The sequence below is a fragment of the Lynx canadensis genome, chromosome A3 (genome assembly GCF_007474595.2).
Source record: "Lynx canadensis isolate LIC74 chromosome A3, mLynCan4.pri.v2, whole genome shotgun sequence".
NCBI classification, from domain to species: domain Eukaryota; kingdom Metazoa; phylum Chordata; class Mammalia; order Carnivora; family Felidae; genus Lynx; species Lynx canadensis.
In genome coordinates, this window is record NC_044305.1 from 71,811,962 (window position 1) to 71,829,406 (window position 17,445).

At 39.7% G+C, this 17,445-nt stretch overlaps 1 long non-coding RNA gene across 1 annotated transcript; it reads right to left on the reverse strand.

Annotated features, from left to right (window-relative positions):
- Positions 1 to 4,070: 4,070 nt before the first annotated feature.
- On the reverse strand, positions 4,071 to 16,070 carry LOC115509715. The gene is made up of 4 exons (XR_003967466.1): positions 16,060 to 16,070; positions 15,701 to 15,705; positions 14,181 to 14,185; positions 4,071 to 4,162 (listed from the first exon to the last, which is right to left on the reverse strand). It is a non-coding gene; the product is annotated as an uncharacterized LOC115509715 (long non-coding RNA).
- Positions 16,071 to 17,445: the final 1,375 nt, after the last annotated feature.

A 17,445-nucleotide genomic window follows, 5' to 3' on the forward strand; every position in this document is an offset into this window, starting at 1 on the left:
AAAAAATACATTTACATTGCAAACCCAGTATACACACACATACAAACATGATAGGTAGATGATAGTTAAATACACAGAGATATTATAATCTCGTTAAAATGCTCTCTGAGACTTCCTTTTTGTCTTTCAGTTCATTTTTTAATGAAAAACTTCTACTTGGCTGCAACTTGTTACATCAGTTTCACCACCCACTAAGGGATCTTACTGTAGCTTGCACTCCTAAAGCAACCAACATCTAAAAATGACAAAATTTTCTTCTCACCGCAGGAAAAGAGATACATCTTCCACTGACGCACGCACACACACGCCCACCTGAGGCATCATCTTGCCCCCAACACAGGTTCCTGAGCCAGAGAGAAAAAAAAAAATCAATGACTCTCCTTCATTCTGGGTTTTATAGGCAGCATGAACTCACTTGACCATAGTGAGGCTCAAAATAGAGCATCAGTTCCCATGGTGACCAGTGCCTGTGAAGGAGCTCCTTTCAGGTGGAGGGACTAGTAACTCAGCCAGAGTGGAGCAAGCAAGCCAAGGACCAGATCAGAGGCAACTCAGAATGTGACAGACTACAGTGGCTTTTGGGGACAGAAGCCAGAATCCAATGGCCCAAGATGTACATAGAAATGCAGGATAAAGAATACAGTTGGACAATTGAATAATGAGACCACAGTCACAAGTAGGGCACCCAAGGGAGTCAGTGTCTACATAGAAGGGAAAGGTGGTTGATGCCAAATACAGAGGGAACCAGGGCATCAGGAACTGAGACCAGCTGGGGAGCAAGGGTAGGAACAAGTGCTCCAGAGGGAAATGGATGCAGCTCCATTAGAATTGCAATTTATTTGAATTTGAGATAGCATCCCATTTTGGCTAGCTACTTTTCAGCACCTTTACTCCTAGGACATACATCTTCTCAAACAGGGGTGTTTGAGGTGTGCATTCATTATCCCTCCCTGAAGTTAAATTTATTTTCCCTGATTTTTAAGCTCAAGACAGCCTTGTTGGTATGTTTACACCGTGGTGTTTATTTTCAGAGGTAGAGTTGCAATAAATGAAAAATATTTTCCCTTCTAGTAGAACGGGAAATATTACACTTAGATATTTATAAGTATGACTGGTTATTTTTTAAAACATGAAAGTCAAAAATAGTATAATTATTATACATTGCTGGCAATAATTTTCTGAGTGTGTCTAGTATAAAGACTGAAAGTAATATTCATGACATGAACTGTACTTCAAACTGAATATAGAATAAAAATGGATTTAAATAACCAGAGAGAACTGCATATCTAAGTAGTATATGCAAAGCAGTTTAACTCTTTTATGCTAGAGTTACAGTGATGGGAAATCACCATAATAAAAGTAATAAGCTACTATTTTTTCAGTACCTATTTTATTCCAAATACTATGATAGTTGTTTTATGTGCATTCTCTTATTTAATAGTCACAATAACCACAAGAAGTAGATACCATTAACCCTACCGTCTAGATGAGGCAATGGAAACGCAGAAAGATCAAGTTATCTACCCAAGGTTACACAGCTAGTAAGTGGCCAAATAGGAATGGGACCTATATCGCCTGGCACAAGTCTATGTTTTGTGTTCCTCCCTGTCTCCTTCATCTCAGTCTTTAGAGGGATGGCATGCAGGTGCTTACTCTGGGTACAAGGTTTTGCCTGATCAAATGCCATCATCTTTGGAAACTGTCAGAAAATTATTCTAGAGAATTATGTTCCATCACCAAAAGTAACCAGACCATATACTCACTCATGCAGAATGGAAACTAAACTCATATGGCCTTCAGAGGGTTTCTTTTCAGAGAGCTGCTGAGGAGCAGGAGCATTCCCCACTACGGCAATATCTGGGGAGCCCAGTTAAGCCTGTGGGTTCAGAGGCTTTGGATATTTCCCCTAGCAGACTGCATGCTCCATGGAGACCACTGTATGTAGCATAGAATGGGCCACACATTGGGGACACTTAATCCTGATTACCTATTTAGGGTCTCTCCCAGAAGAACACTTCAGAACGGTTATGCTCTACAATGACTCACCCCATTTACCCCCAGTGCTTCATTCCCATAACCTCCTCCTCCTGATCTCCCTTCCAGACACCCTTAGAACTGAAAGCATCTCCAGTGCTCTTCCCTAGAAGCACTTTTCTGCATTCAAGTGAGTAAGTGCATCAAGACATGTCTGAGTCTCGTTATGTTCTTCCTTCACTGAGGACAGAAGGTAGCTAATGACGGTTCTCTTCCATCACATCCTGCACAGGCTCCTCAGCAGCAACCAGGTATTCCTGGATAAAGAAGCACAAAAGATACCTAAAATGGGCCAGAAAAGTATTGCATTATTTGATCAAGGAGACACTTTATTTTAATAATGAACTCCAATTTTAATGAGCTAGTAATTCATGTGTTTCCTTGGATTTGGAACCTACGTACATTTTTTAATGAACACTTTGCCTCTTTCAGAAGTAGCCTTCTCTATTTTTTGCCATAATTATGTGATATGTGATCTAATCATGATTTCTTATATGAGTGGTGAGAGCATAAAACTTTAATGGGGGGGAGGGGAGAAACAAAGTAGAGACCAACCTTCTAAATGTAACATAAATGGAACAATACACAGCCATGAAGGGAAATTTGATGATACAATAATTTTAATTAACTTGATATGCTGACTGAGAAAAAAAATAGCATGCATTTTTTAAAAGTGACTTTTACAGAAGAATAATTTGTTTGCATAAAATATGATTATTTACCCTCATAAATGTTTATTTGAATATATTGCACTGTAACCAAAGCCAACTGCATCAGCCACAGCAGGGAAACCCAATTCTGAATTGCAAAACAAACCAAAGGTGTGACTAGGTGCGCATCATCATCCCATGCTGACTGGAGGAAATTTTGGCACTTAAAATTCTGCTGATTTTCCAGGATGAGGGGCTCTCATGAGACCAAATCCTTTAGAAATGGTGGGATTGGGAGGGAACTACAACTCAGACTGGGGCCTACCCCTTCCAAAAAGAACAACACCTGGAAGAGGCTGGTCAGCACCTTTCTTAGGTTCACCTGAGTTTCCAACCCACTGTCCACAGTAGAATCTCAACTGGCAACGAGCTGTAGACACTATTTTTATATGTGTACATTCAAATAAGTGTCGGATTTAGAAAAAAGGTTACATGGGCTGTGCTCTCCAACTGACCAGTCTTCACCATTTCCATTCTTCTTCGACTTCAACCTCCATTCATTTACCTCTTCAGCCCCGTGAGCCCTGGGATTCCTGACCTACACATCCTGCTATCACTAAGCTGAAAACTGGAAGCTCTTCAGGGACACAGGCTCAGATTGTCTCCATCTAGAGGGGAGTGCAGAAAGGTGGGGGAAGAGAACTCATCCTTGACAAATGCTTTTACACTCATTTTCTCACCTGAGGCTGCCCAACACATCACAGCAAGTCAATGGTAGAGGAAGCCCTAAGACTTAGTATCCCCATTTCCTAGGGCCCAGATCTTCCAAAGATCCTAAAGCTATCTCCGCTCCTAACAAATTTCATATTCTATAATCATTTACTGATGAAGGATGCAAGAGATTACTAAGGAATGTCATGGAGGAAGTGCAGAAAGATAGGCAAGTTTTCATGGGTCAGACCCATTGAAATCAGGCAACTTAAAAAAAAGATTGTTCTTACAGTGAAGATTCTCCATAATTGGACAACTTCTTTATGTGGTGTCATCAAGGAAAATCTCTTTAATGTTGTGATTTCTTTCTCTGATTTTACTTTTATTTGCATTTATTTTATACAGTATTTACTCTCAGGCCCTAAGTTGTTGTTTCTTCAGTTTCTTCTGGGGTATTTTTTCTTCTGTGCAGCCTCCTCTTCTGGATTAGGAACAATCTGCTCTTTTCCAGTAAGGATCATCTCCATGTGACAGGGAGAGCTCATGTATGTGTTAATCCAGCCATGAGCCCTGAAAGTTCTATTCCACATCTTAGGGGCTTTGTTCACCTGGATATGCTTCACCAGAGAATCTATATCTAAACCCGGAAGTTCAGCATTACTCTCTGCATTTTTTAGCATGTGCAATAAAAATTCAGCACTCTTTTTGGGCCACCGACCCTGTGTCCAGCCCCACTGTTTGGCCTGGGCACACCTACAAAGTCCACCCTTGTAGTGATGGAATGACACACATCACTTCTGCATAATGACATCCTTCAAATAGTTGGTGGCTTTTCAGATATGCCACCAATGTGACCTGGGTAGTTGCACATGTGTTCTTAAAGTGAGCATGAAGATTTGAAACTTGATCTGCATGATTTTGTAGGGTTTTCTGGATCAAGTGAATAGCAAACCATTTTCAGAGATCACCTCAGACTGTTTAAGGGTAGAAGTGATTTTTGTTTTCAAGTAAACAGGAAAGCGTGATTTCTGATGTCACCTTGTTACTTCTACTGTTGAACCTTGTCATACTGAAAACAACATAAAACACGGACAGGACAAAGCATGGAAATGAAAAGGTAGAAACATTGAAACTCCTAATGTGCCAAGCACTGGGCTTGGTGAGTTACGTGCCATGACATGGGATCTTCATCACTCTTCACTTTAGAAATCTAGAAGCAGAAGTTAAGTTGGCCAAGGTCACAGAGCAAGTAATGAAGTAGATGGCCCATGCTGGATCTCTCAGAACTGCTGGCCAATTACCATTTAGATTCACAGCTTCATTTTTTTTTTTTTTTTGGATTATACTACATGGATTCGGATTATGTTGTATAAGGCTGGAATTAAAACACAACATATTTACTGTGACATTTTCATTTACCCAGGCAATTTCTGTTTCTCCTTCACATACCTAGGCAGGGCCTTAGTTAGTGGTCCGCAGTTCAGTGAATAGCCACAATTTCAAATCTGACTCCCAAAGCCATTTCTTTATAATGCAATTGCAGAAAACAGAAGGGGCAGATGTCAGTAGTAATGCCACTGCATAGAGACAATTTCTGGAAATGTAGCCTGAAAGAGGATTTGTTCTAACTGCTGATGACTGTCTCAGTTCTCTTATTGCCTTTGGCTATAGAGGAACTGAAGACCAGCAAAAAATTCCGGCCTCCTCTCACAGAGAGCTCTTCACCCAGGGGTTCATGGCTCCATCCAGTGCACGAGCAAACAGCCCTGATAGAAGGGCCGATAACTGCATTTCCAGACACTGTGTTATGACTGTGTCCACCATAGGAAGTTAGTTTTGTCTTTTTAAAAAATCATCATGAAGGTATCCTCATAGCATGAAGCCTGAGAAAGAGTGGTAAATACCTCATACAGTGTGTCAAGAGTAAAGTTAACGACAAAATTGCAAATATTTTATTTCCACATTATTTCCCTAAGCCCCCTTGTTGTCCAGACCTTTCCGTCCTTTTAAACCACAGGTAGCTTCTGGCGAAGCTTAAGACAGATGGCAATGTAGAGTTCCTGGCAACCGAGATAAATGTGCGTAATATCAAGCACCTACCTTACAGCTTCAGAGGATCACAACACACCAGCTCCTTCCCGAGGCTTCAGGAAGGGTCGCTTGCTAAAATAATTTTCTGGTTAACAAGAAATCTATGCAGCATTTCATGCCCTGCTTGTTTCAGAAGCCCCCTCTGAGGGATCCACGCTATGCATTTTAATTTAGGTTTACACGTTTTGTTTTTTAATAGCATGAACTATGCATAACAACACATTTCACAATATGAAATGAAAAGCCCTTGATACAGTTCATCCACTGGAAGGTTTTAAGTCTAAATCCAGAACAAATAAAGCAAAATAAACACAGCAGGACTCCAACTTTCCTCTTCTCACGTTTGGTAATTTGTTTGGGCATGGAATGAGGGGAGATTTGGGGCATGCAAGAAGTGGAGGAAGCAGGGAATCAACAACTGTGCGTGACCTGCTAAGGAATCCTTATTCTCATCTGGAGCCAAAGACCTTTTATTGAACATCACAGTATGCAAGATGCTGTCCTGAATCCCTCTTGGTCATTTTGCCATATTTGCTGGAAATCAATCCTTTTGCAATCAGCTCAGATTTGAGAGGCTTTTTACCATTGCAGCATGTAAATGGGGATTTCAGATGCATTTGAAAACACAGTAGGAGGGCTAATTTGGAGATAATAGACATTTTCTATTTGTTTGTGTTCAAATCCACAAGGTTGTATAGAGCTCCAGGAACTTGTTGGTTAACAGAGATTTTCTAACAAAAGCTCTATCCAGAACCTTGGAGTGGCCTCCAAGTATGCATTGATCCCAGTGTCTGACCCATGAGGAGAAAGGTACAGAGCGCTTACTTGATTCACCCAGTCACACAGGGTGTGAGTGGCCACTTTCAAACATGTTTTCAAAACCTGTGCTCCATATTGACATCTGATTCCCAACGTCCATCCTAAAGACCCTGAAGAAGTGGGAAGCACTGAAGATGCTGAGTGGTTCTAGGAAGTGGCCCCCTGCCCCTCCTGCTCTTAACTGGTAGAATTTGCAGCATCAGTGTCCTCTGGCAGGCTGATCCATTTCTCCCAGGGCTTAGAGGAGTTTGACTAGTGGATGTGGACAACTGAAACCTCTTTAGAGAACATTTTGCATTTAGACGAGCCATGAACATAAAGTTGCTTCAATCAACAAGCATGGGAAAAAAACAAGATCTAGAATTCAACTCTTAGTTTCTTTTCCTTTGTGATATTCATACAAATATTCTTCCTGGCCTCTGAGGTCATCTGCAATAGGAAAATCCTTGTCATTTCTCCCCATTACATTAGTCTAAAAGCTAAACAGTTTCAAATGAGGCTGCAAAGATGCCTTACCTTCTTTCTATCTTCTAAGCCTAGTCATCCTTCAAGATCCAACCCCAGTGAGTCTTCCCCAACCACTCATGGCTCAGGCTGATTTACCATGGATATTAGCTTCAGGGTCCTATACCGTTCAGGTCTCCCCCAACCTGGTTTCTGTAAAAACTGAGAATTAAAACAGACAAAATATCAACTTTATTACCAAGTGGTTTTGTTAGACTAACCTCTACATTTGTTTAGGCAGACTTGCTCCCATAGGGCAAGTGATAGATAGGTGTCCAGGAGAAACATACACTTTGCAAGAGAAGGACTGAAGAGAGCCCATGCCCTATGTGGACAAGCTAGCTCCCAAGAGGAGGAAGGATGGAACTATCTAGAGCATGTTTCACCAATCATGTAGGTGACTCCTACCCTCCATGGGGGTGGAGTGAATAAAAGGGAAAGAACAGTTTGACATGTGCTTAGGAAAATTCCTCCTTGAAGAAGCCGGTGGGGGGGGGGGGCGGGCAGGGAAATGTGTTCTCCTTTGGCATATAATCCTGTATTAAATTTCCCCACACATATTAGTTTTGCCCCTTTATCTGGATTTTTAAGCTTCTTCAGGAGATCCATTTCTTACATGTCTCATATGCCTCACAGAAGCAAACACAATGGTAGGTGAATAATGGGTATGTAACAAATATCTGTCTTTAAAATGATTGATAAGAGCAAGGATTGTGCAAAGTTAACTGTTCACATTTGTGAAAAACAACTAAACCTTAGAAATTCAAATCTGTTTCATCAATAGGTTGACCAGTTTGGACCTCGGTCCCAGGTCAAATCCTCATATCCAAAAATCCTGACCTAAAGTCATACAGCCTTATACTCTATTGTTAAAAAAAAAAAAATGTTCTATTTCATTACTCAGAACACATTATCAACCAAAGACCTTAAGCATAATTTGGCAGAAGTTCATTCTTCACAAACTCAGAACCTAAATTTCGATTGTCCCTTAATGAAACATCTACGGAAAATATTGCAAAGTTTGGTTGAAAGAAAAAGAGAAATACATACAAGTTGCAAGAAATAGAGCTGGGAACTACCACTTAAGGTGCAAACACAGGTAGCATATACTTAAATTCCTCCCAATTTGTTGATGAAAATCTTACAGTTATGCCATAGTAAGAAAGAAGAAAATTTATACTCTGAAGAAATGCCCTATCAGCACACAGAGTAAACTGTGGGTGTAAAATTCCTAGTGTTTACATACCATCTGCCTCCATATGAAAAATGCAGTTACAGGCATATGTGAAAGCATAACAAATGAATGAAATTCAAAACTAGAATGTCCTGAAAGTCAAGCTCTAAAAGTTCTCCCAAATGAGAGCTGTTGAGATGATACCTTCCTTCTGAACAGACAGATTGCAAGAGCATTAGTGAAGTGGTTACATATATATCAGTCAGGGTCCTCTCTCTGGAAGAGGTAACTTATTTTTTTTAACATTTATTCATTTTTGAGAGACAGAGAGAGAGCGTGAGTGAGGGTGGGGCAGAGAGAGGGAGACACAGAATCTGAAGCAGGCTCCAGGATCTGAGCTGTCAGCACAGAGCCCAACGCAGGGCTCGAACTCACGAACCATGAGATCATGACCTAAGCCAAAGTCAGTTGTTTAACCAACTGAGCCACCCAGGTGCCCCTGGAAGAGGTAATTTTTAAGTATCACTAAAGAAAAACAAAAAACAAAAACAAATGCAGCCTGGAGACAAATGCATGCATTGATCCATACCTGAGCAAGAAACTATCTTCTGTAAAGGAAGATCTGCAACTCTTAACCATCATCAACCAGAGATAATTGATAGAAACACTTATAAAGATAAACCACTTTATATCAATGATGTTGGTGGGTTCTGTCACCTCTAGAGATGCTTCTGAGGAACACCCTGGGAAAGCAGCCTTCCTAGGCAGACATTAACTACCAAGTGCTCACTAGCAAGTCAGCCTTAAATGGTGATGAAGTAGAAGCTATAGAAATACCACCATGAACTGGCTCCAAGAAAGTTCACCAAAACCTACCCAAACTTCCCCAGTTTCTTTCTAAACCATTTTAAAAAAATTATTCCTGTGACTTAATGAATTCATGTAGCTATTTCATTGAATAGACATTTATATAGTCCTTATTATGTGTCAAGCAGGGTTTTAGCGGCATTACTTCTCTTGCCAAGCCTATGAGGTGATAATACTTGAGGATATTGGGCACAGAGAGACTAAGTAACTTGCCTAACACCACACAACTCCTAAATGAATTGAATGCAAATGGTTCCGGCTCTTGAGTCCATGCTGCTCATCATAAGTGTGAATAACGGAGTAACCCTCTTTGGTCATGATCATCATGGATAGGCCCTCATTACCTCTCCCTGCAACTACCAATATAAAAGGTTTGTGTTTGTATATATATGGCCAAGAACAGATTATATGGACAATCTAACATTAACGTCTATGCTGTTAGCATTTCGAACATCTTAGAATATATTACAGTCCATTCTCCAAGTAACTTAGACATAAAGGTATAAGACAATAGTTCTCAAACTGTACTAAGAATCAGAATCCCCTGGAAAACTTGCTAAAACTCAAATTGCTGGGCCCCTTTGCCAAAGTTTCTGACTGAGCAGGTCCCAAGAATTTTTTCTAATGCCTCCCAGGTATTGGTCCTGCTGCTGAAGGGAACCTGGATTGGTCTGCTAGAGCTGCCATAAGAGAACCCCAATGACTGGGCAGCTTACACAACAGAAAATTCTTTTTCTCATAGTTCTGGAAGTTGGAGCTCAAGATCAAGATGTTGGCAGGTTTGGTTTCTCCTGAGGCCTCTCTCTTTGGCTTGTAGATGGCCACCTTCTTGCTGTGTCTTCACATGACCTTTCCTCTGTGTTCATCCCTAGTGTCTCTCCCCTTTTTATAAGGACAGCAGTCATATTGTATTAGAGCCCCACTAGGGGCCTAAGTTTAACTCTATCACCTCTTTGAAGGTCCCATCTCCAATGCAGTCACATGGATTAGGGCTACCCATACGATTTCATTTAATCATACCTCTTTAAAAACTCTATCTCCAAATATAGTTACATTCTGAGGGACTAGCCACTGGGACTGAAATATATGAATTAGGAGGGTACACAAGTCAGCCCATAATAGTGCCATATTTTGAGACCACTGGTCAAGAGAATGCAACAAGTACAATGCAAAGGGCATGCCTTGGCCAGGAACCCCATGAGGACCATCATCCATGCATGCCAATGAATTAAACATGTTCATTTGAATCTGTTTTTACTGATGAACCTCACTTCTGCCTCTCACTCCAAGCCCTGATGTGCTGACCAGAGAAGGGCTCTCTGACTTTCACCAGCTCTCTCAGATCTGAGATCTTGCAGATGCCTTCAGATGTTGACAACTATCCTTTCTCTACCCTTTCTCTAAACCTTGGGGTTCACATCTATAAAGCCAAGAAAACCAATGTCTACATGAATTTACTCATGCAATCCAAAAATCAAGTCATGGTAGATAAAAATAAGATTGCTCCCTAAGACATAAACTAGAATTATAAATTAAAAATCAGATCCAGGTGTCAGCATATGTAAGTCACCTTAAAGACAAAAATGGCTCCCTGTCTTAATCTTTTTGGGCTGCTATAACAAAAATGCCACAAATTGGGTATCTTGTAAACAACAGAAATTTCTTTCTCACAGTTTTGGAGGTTGGGAAGTCCAAGATCAAGATGCCAGCAGATTTAATGTCTGTTAAGGGCCCACTTCTTCACAGACAGCTGCCTTCTCCTGTGCTTTCACAAGATAGAAGGGACAAGAGACCTCTCTGGTGACTCTGCTGTAAGGGTGCTAACCCCATTCATGAGGGCTCCACCTGTGAATCTGGGGAGTTTATATCCATTCAGACCAAAGCATTCCCAGACATACAAGACTTGATTTTGATCAGATTGAAGCTGTTCAGACACATAAGACACAGTGAGTCTGAAAGAAGGTAAATTAGCCTTACAAACATAGGCGAGAGAGGACTCCCAGCAGCCACTAGTGATGAGCTCATTTGGGCAGCATCCAGAGACCAGTGAAGTACTTGGTCAGCCCAACCTAAATAACAATGCACCTGATGTATGTGTCTTTTTTCTGCAAACATACGGACAGGACATGCCAACAGAGCTGATGACATGAAATATTTGAGTCATATTAAGTCTCCTAGCCTTGCTTCCATGCTCACCAAGCAGTCTTCTGATAATTTGGCTTCTAACACACATAACGTGTCTCCAGGGAAAGCATGCCCGGTCAGGCCAACCAGGAATTTCTAGTGCCAGTAAATTATTATGCTGGCATTCTAGCTTTAAATATCAGCCTGTTGAGAGCTTTTTTCATATAAGGAATCTCCTCTAAGTCCAGTTAACTCAGAAATACCAATAAGATCTCAGTTTCTGAGCCAGACCCTGATCCCCCCAGGTGTATGCCATCATGTGAAGCCTCCTAGTGATCAGTCACCCAATTATGCAGCACCCTGAATGAATGACCCTGAGAAGATAACTAACGTACTTTGTGGTTGAGCAATAGGTTCACACTTAAAGGACAAGCAAAGCATAGAGCTAAAAGGACAAACTTCTGAATTAGACAAACTTGTGGTTAAACCCTGGCTCTACGACTCGTTAGCTCTGTTATTTAGCCTCCGATTCTCAATTTTCTCACTTATGTAGTGGAGGAAATGTCTATGTTACGAACCATCAGTTCTGAAAGTGTAGACCCTAGATGTCTAAGTCTGTTCAGGCTGCTATAACAGAATACTACAGACTGGGTAGCATATAAACAGAAACCTATTTCTCACAGTACTGGAGGGTGGACAGTCCAAGATCAGAGTGCCTACAGATTCAGTCCAGTGAAGAACTGCTTCCCCAGTAGTCCATCTCATGTGTCCTCATGTGGCAGGAGGGGCAAGGGAGCTCTCTGGGGTCCCTTTTATAAACGCACTAATCCCTTTCAAAAAGGTGCTGTTCTCAAGACCTAATCACTTTTCAAAGGCCCTCACCCCCTAATACCATCACCATGGGGATTAGGATTTCAACATATGAATTTTAGGAGGACACAAACATTCAGTTTATAGCACTGGACAAGCAGCAACACCACTTCTAGGGACTTGTTAAAAATGGAAATTCTTGAAACCCCATCCCAGATCTAAGGAATCAGAAAATCTGAAGATGAAGTCCAGTAATCTATATTCCAACAAGCCTTCCAGAGGATTCTGATACTCACTATAGCTTGAGAAGCAAGCTTTAGTTGTAAAGATTAAAGATGGGTTGTTGTAAAGATTAGAAGTCATGTGTACAAAGGGTCTAGTACAGTGCCTGGCACAAAAAGCAGATATGCAAGACGTTTTGGTGACTATTATTACTTCAGGGAATTTGTAGAATGAAGGATTCTCCCATGAACTCACTACCCTAGTACTATCGATTTCATTTCTTACTTGGCCAAAAACATGTATTTTAAACATGTAGTCAAGTTACTTGTATTTGTTTCATTTTGATAGATTTTCCTTCTTAGCAGCATACTTTTTCATAGTCTTCAAATGTCAATGGCTGCCCACTTTTCCATCTAGTAGACATGTCATAATTTATGTAATTATTTCCTTAATTTTGGCCGATTGTGCCCCTTCTAATTTGTCATGAGACATCTTTGGCATACAATTTACTCCTTTCCTTGGAACATTTCAGTTCCAACATTTCCTTGAAACATTGAGCGTTCTAGAAACACACTGTTACGCCAATATTTTCATTGGACTGTCCCAGACTAGAAAGGTATTCCTTTATATTTTATGAGGCAAAAAAAAAAAAAAAAAAAAAGTTACTACCATTAGAATTGTGTGTGTGTGTGTGTGTGTATGTGTGTGTGTGAGAGAGAGAGAGAGAGAGAGAGAGAGTCTTAAGCAGGGTCCATCCTCAGCATGGAGCCTGACACTGGGCTCGATCCCACAACCCTGGGATCATGGTCTGAGCCAAAATCAAAAGTCAGACACTGAACCAACTAAGCCACCCAGGCGCCTCTAGGAATATTTTAAATCACTGCCAAGTTTCAATATTTCCTAAAATGTGATGTGATATATAAACTGTCATTTGAGTAGCTCACAGAAATTCACAATTATTCTCTGTAAATCCATATAAACAAATCATTTTTTTTTAATCTGAAAAGTTATAATTCTGAATTGGTTGAAAACTGATGGTATTCTGCATCCTTTTATGTGAAAATAGGTAAACAAAATTGAACATAGATTCTGTTTACACCCTTGTATATAAATCTTTAAGTACCTCATGAATTTTACTGTTGATATATAATTCTAAATCCTACCTTGCATTGAGTTCATGTATGCAATAAAGGAACAAAATGGAAAACAATATAACATTAGTGTTCATATTATCAGTAAAGACAACTGTGTATTTTGAACAAAAAAATAAAAACACAGTCTTTAGCTGTGGCATAATAAATTTAAACATGCAAGGGATTCTGATATCCATATCTGCTTCTGAATTACTGTGCTATCAATACAAATGAGCTGAAATATCAGTATTTTTGTTGTTGCTGTCGTTACCATTACCAGTAAGAAAGATACTTTGTTTGAGAATGTGGTTGCTGTAACTGTAATTAGACAAATACTTATTCCTAGTTGTTGTTCTGCTGAGGTCCTGGAATTGTACAGTTAGTTTACCCTTATGAAAAGGAAAAATCTTGAATTCTTCATTTTTATTAAAATTAGAAATTCAACGTTCAGGCCAAAAACTATGAACTTCAGTTCCAAACTATAAGCAATCACAGAAAATATTTAAAAAGCAATAAAATAAAAAGATTTATTATGAGATCTAAGGAGAAACTTCAACAAGGTTTCAAGAAACAAAATCAGTTTATAAAAACTAATACCCCTTTATTCTAGCCATAATCAAATAGAAAATAATACACTCTTCCCAAGAAAGTATTTAGGAATTATCAACCTGAGAAAGAACATGTAAGACTTCTATGTAAAATATTCTAAGATTAATTATAGTAGATAAAAAATGTATATAAGTTAGTTAGGGAGTTCAACCATGTTCATGGATGCAGCAGCAACATAAAGATGCCAATTTTCTCTGAAATAACTTCCAGACAATATAATCCCAAACACAATTTCCTGTGCGAGGAGCATGATAAATTCATTCCAAAATGGATATGGCAGTATAAAAGAACATAGATAACTAAGATAACTTTGAAAAGGAGCAAAAAGGGAGGACTCATTCTGCCAGATATTAACACATATCATCAATCCTTGGTATTCACAATAATTTCATGCAGAGGAAGAAATATGTAGATAAACTGAATAGAACATACATAGACTAGAGATACATACACGCACAGCCATGCACATACATACACTCACACACAAAGTCACTTGATTTGGGACAAAGATGGTTACCACCAAGTTCAAATTACTCAGTAGATGTTGTTGTGAAAACCTCTCAATACCTCAACTGTTATCACGCTGAGCAAGCCACGATAGGCCTTCCCCTTGAGTCCTACAAAAGCCTCCTGGCTGATCTTCCTGCTTTTGCTTTTGCTCTCCCTCCATCTCATTAACAGCAATCCTGTAAAAACACAGTCAAATCATGCTTGTGTTTTTATTTTGTATTTTTCCCAGCTTTATTAAGATGAAATTGACATGTAACATTGTGTAAGTTTAAGGTACACAGTATTGATTTGAGGCACTCATATACTGCAACATGATTACCACCTTATTTTAAAAACACTTCATGCTTGTGTGAAGACACAAAAAAACCTTTGCTGGACCAATCCAGTCAGGCAGAGAATAATAACTAATAATTACTGCACACTTTCTATTATTAGGGACTCTTTGATTTACACATATTAACTCAATCTTCACAACAAACCTATGAAATAGGCACTATGATTCCCCCCATTTTCAATAGGTGCAGAGGTAAAGTGACTTACCAAAGGTCACAAGTTACTTAGCCTCTCTGCATAGAAGCAGAGCTGGGATTCAAATCCTGATATTCTGGCTCCAGAATGTTTGGGCAAGGTTTGCAGCACAGAGAGATTTGTTTACTAGACTTTTAGATCCTTCCACGTGGCTTTAATCAATTAGAAAATTAAGCCATGATGTTCACAATTGATTTTACAGCTATTATTCAATTTTATGGTAGGAGGGAATTATTACAAAATGTATTACAAAAATCCAGCATGTTGCCTGAATCTGTTCCAGCTTTCTGATGCCTGCCTTGTGTCTCCCACCCTGGTTTTTCCATTGTTCTCTTCTGCACTATGTTTGGGAGATCTCTTGATTCCATGGTTCCTTCCACCTCTCCCATGAGAGGTCAAATTGACAAGAAGGACTGCACATTTGAAGGCTGTCTCAACACCTGGCTGGGATGGAGAAGCACAGGTTTGGAAGCGCGACAACACATCGCTCTGCTTTGCTAGAGAGGAGACAGGCTGGAAGGGTGGGCTACTGCAGGCAATAAAGCTGACGTGGGCTAAGGGGATTCAGTTTGTGGGACGCGGTTTGCCATTAGCTGGCAGTAACCCAAAAGCCACTAAAAACCTTTAAAGCAAGAAGAAGAATGCAAAGTAGAAGATGGACTGCAGTGCATGTATGTGTGTGTGTGTGTGTGTGTGAGAGAGAGAGAAAGAGAGACAGAGACAGAGACAGAGACAAAGACAGAGACAGAACACACAGAATGTGTCAACATTCTCCTCGGTGTTGAACAAACTATGCATTTAGATAGGCTTTGCCTGAAGCATTATCTAAATTATCCAAGAAGCCAGGGAAATTAACCCAGCCTTCAAAACAAATATTGACCTGTGTGGCCATGACTTAAGGAAAAGATGTAAACTCTGACTATGAGAAAGTGAATGTATCCTTCACATTTTAGGCTGAGGTTTTGGGGAGTTTGGTAGGCAGGAAGGGAATTGATGATATATTTGCTGTTAACAACTGACATTATTTCTTTTCCCAGTCTTATTGAGATGGAATTCACCTATAACACCGCATAAATTTAAGGTGTGCAGCATAATGATATGACATATGTATATATTACAAAATGATCACTAATAAGTTAACATACATCACCTCATGTAGTTAAAGTTTATTTTTTCTTGTGATGAGAACTTTTAAGATCTACTCTCTTAGCAACTTACTTTTTTTTATTTTTTTTTATTTTTTTTGATGTTTATTTTTGAGAGAGAGAGAGACAGAGCACAAGTGGGGGAGGGACAGAAAGAGAAGGAGACACAGAATCTGAAGCAGGCTCCAGGCTCTGAGCTGTCAGCACAGAGCCCAACGCTGGGCTTGAAGCCACGAATCGTGAGATCATGACCTGGGCCAAAGTTAGATGCTTAACCGAATAAGCCACTCCAGCACCCCATCCACTTTCAAATATATGATACAGTATGGTTAACTACAGGCACCAGGCTATACATTACATCCCCAGAACTTATCTACATTATAACTGGAAGTTTATACCTTTTGATCACCTTCACCCATTTCTCCCCAGGACAACTGATATTCCCATTGGACAACTGGGACAATATTCCCATTCCCCAGGACAACTGATATTATTTCATTGGAAATTTAAGAAGGGTGTATCAAGAACCTTCCAGAATTATCATAGATAATTTTAACTGAATGTTCAATACATGTGCCAGGTACTGAACTATCTACTTGACCTGCACTATCTCATTACTAACATAATCCTGCGGAAAAGGAATTATTATCTTTACTTTATAGATGGGGGAACTGAGGCTCAGGAGGTTTAAGATACTTGCTCATGCTAGTAAAGAGAGAATCAGGGGAGCCTGGGTGACAGTCAGTTAAGCATCTGACTCTTGATTTCTTCTCAGGTCATGATCTCACAGTTGTGAGATGGAGCTTGGGATTGTCTCTCTCTCTCTCTGCCCCTCCCTGATTCTCCGCTCTCTCTCTCTCTCTCTCTCTCTCATAATAAATAAATAAACATGTTAAAAAGAGAGAGGGAAAGAAAGAAAGACTTGAATTCAAGCCCAACCCCAAGCCTAGAACTTTTTAAAAATAGGTATTTATTTTAATAACAAAAGATTTGCTTATTTGAAAACATAAGATACACAAGACAACAAAGTGATCAAGGATAACAGAGTGAACACCCAGGCCCCAAAACTTAGCTTACAAGTAAAACATTACAAATACAGTTAAGGCTCCAATGTTCATTCCACTCCCTCTCTCTCAGAGGTGACCATAAACCTGAATTTGGTGTTTATTACTCACAACCATTCCTTTGCATTTTTTCTACAGACATTGGTGCACTTAAATAGTATGTGACATTGTTCTGCATGCCTATTTAAACTTTAAAAAATAGCATACTGTAAGTATCCTTTTACAGTCTGATTGTTCAACTCATTATGGTGAGTATGAAATGCATCACGTCGATGAGCTTAGCTCTAGTTTATTTATATTCTCTGCTGTACAATATTCCACTTCATGACAATATCATGTTTTTCTGTTGACAGGCATTTAAATCACCTTTGACTTTTTATTATTACAAATAATGTTGCAGTGAACATACCTGCACTTTTATTCTTGTGCAAGAATTTGTCCAGAGTATAA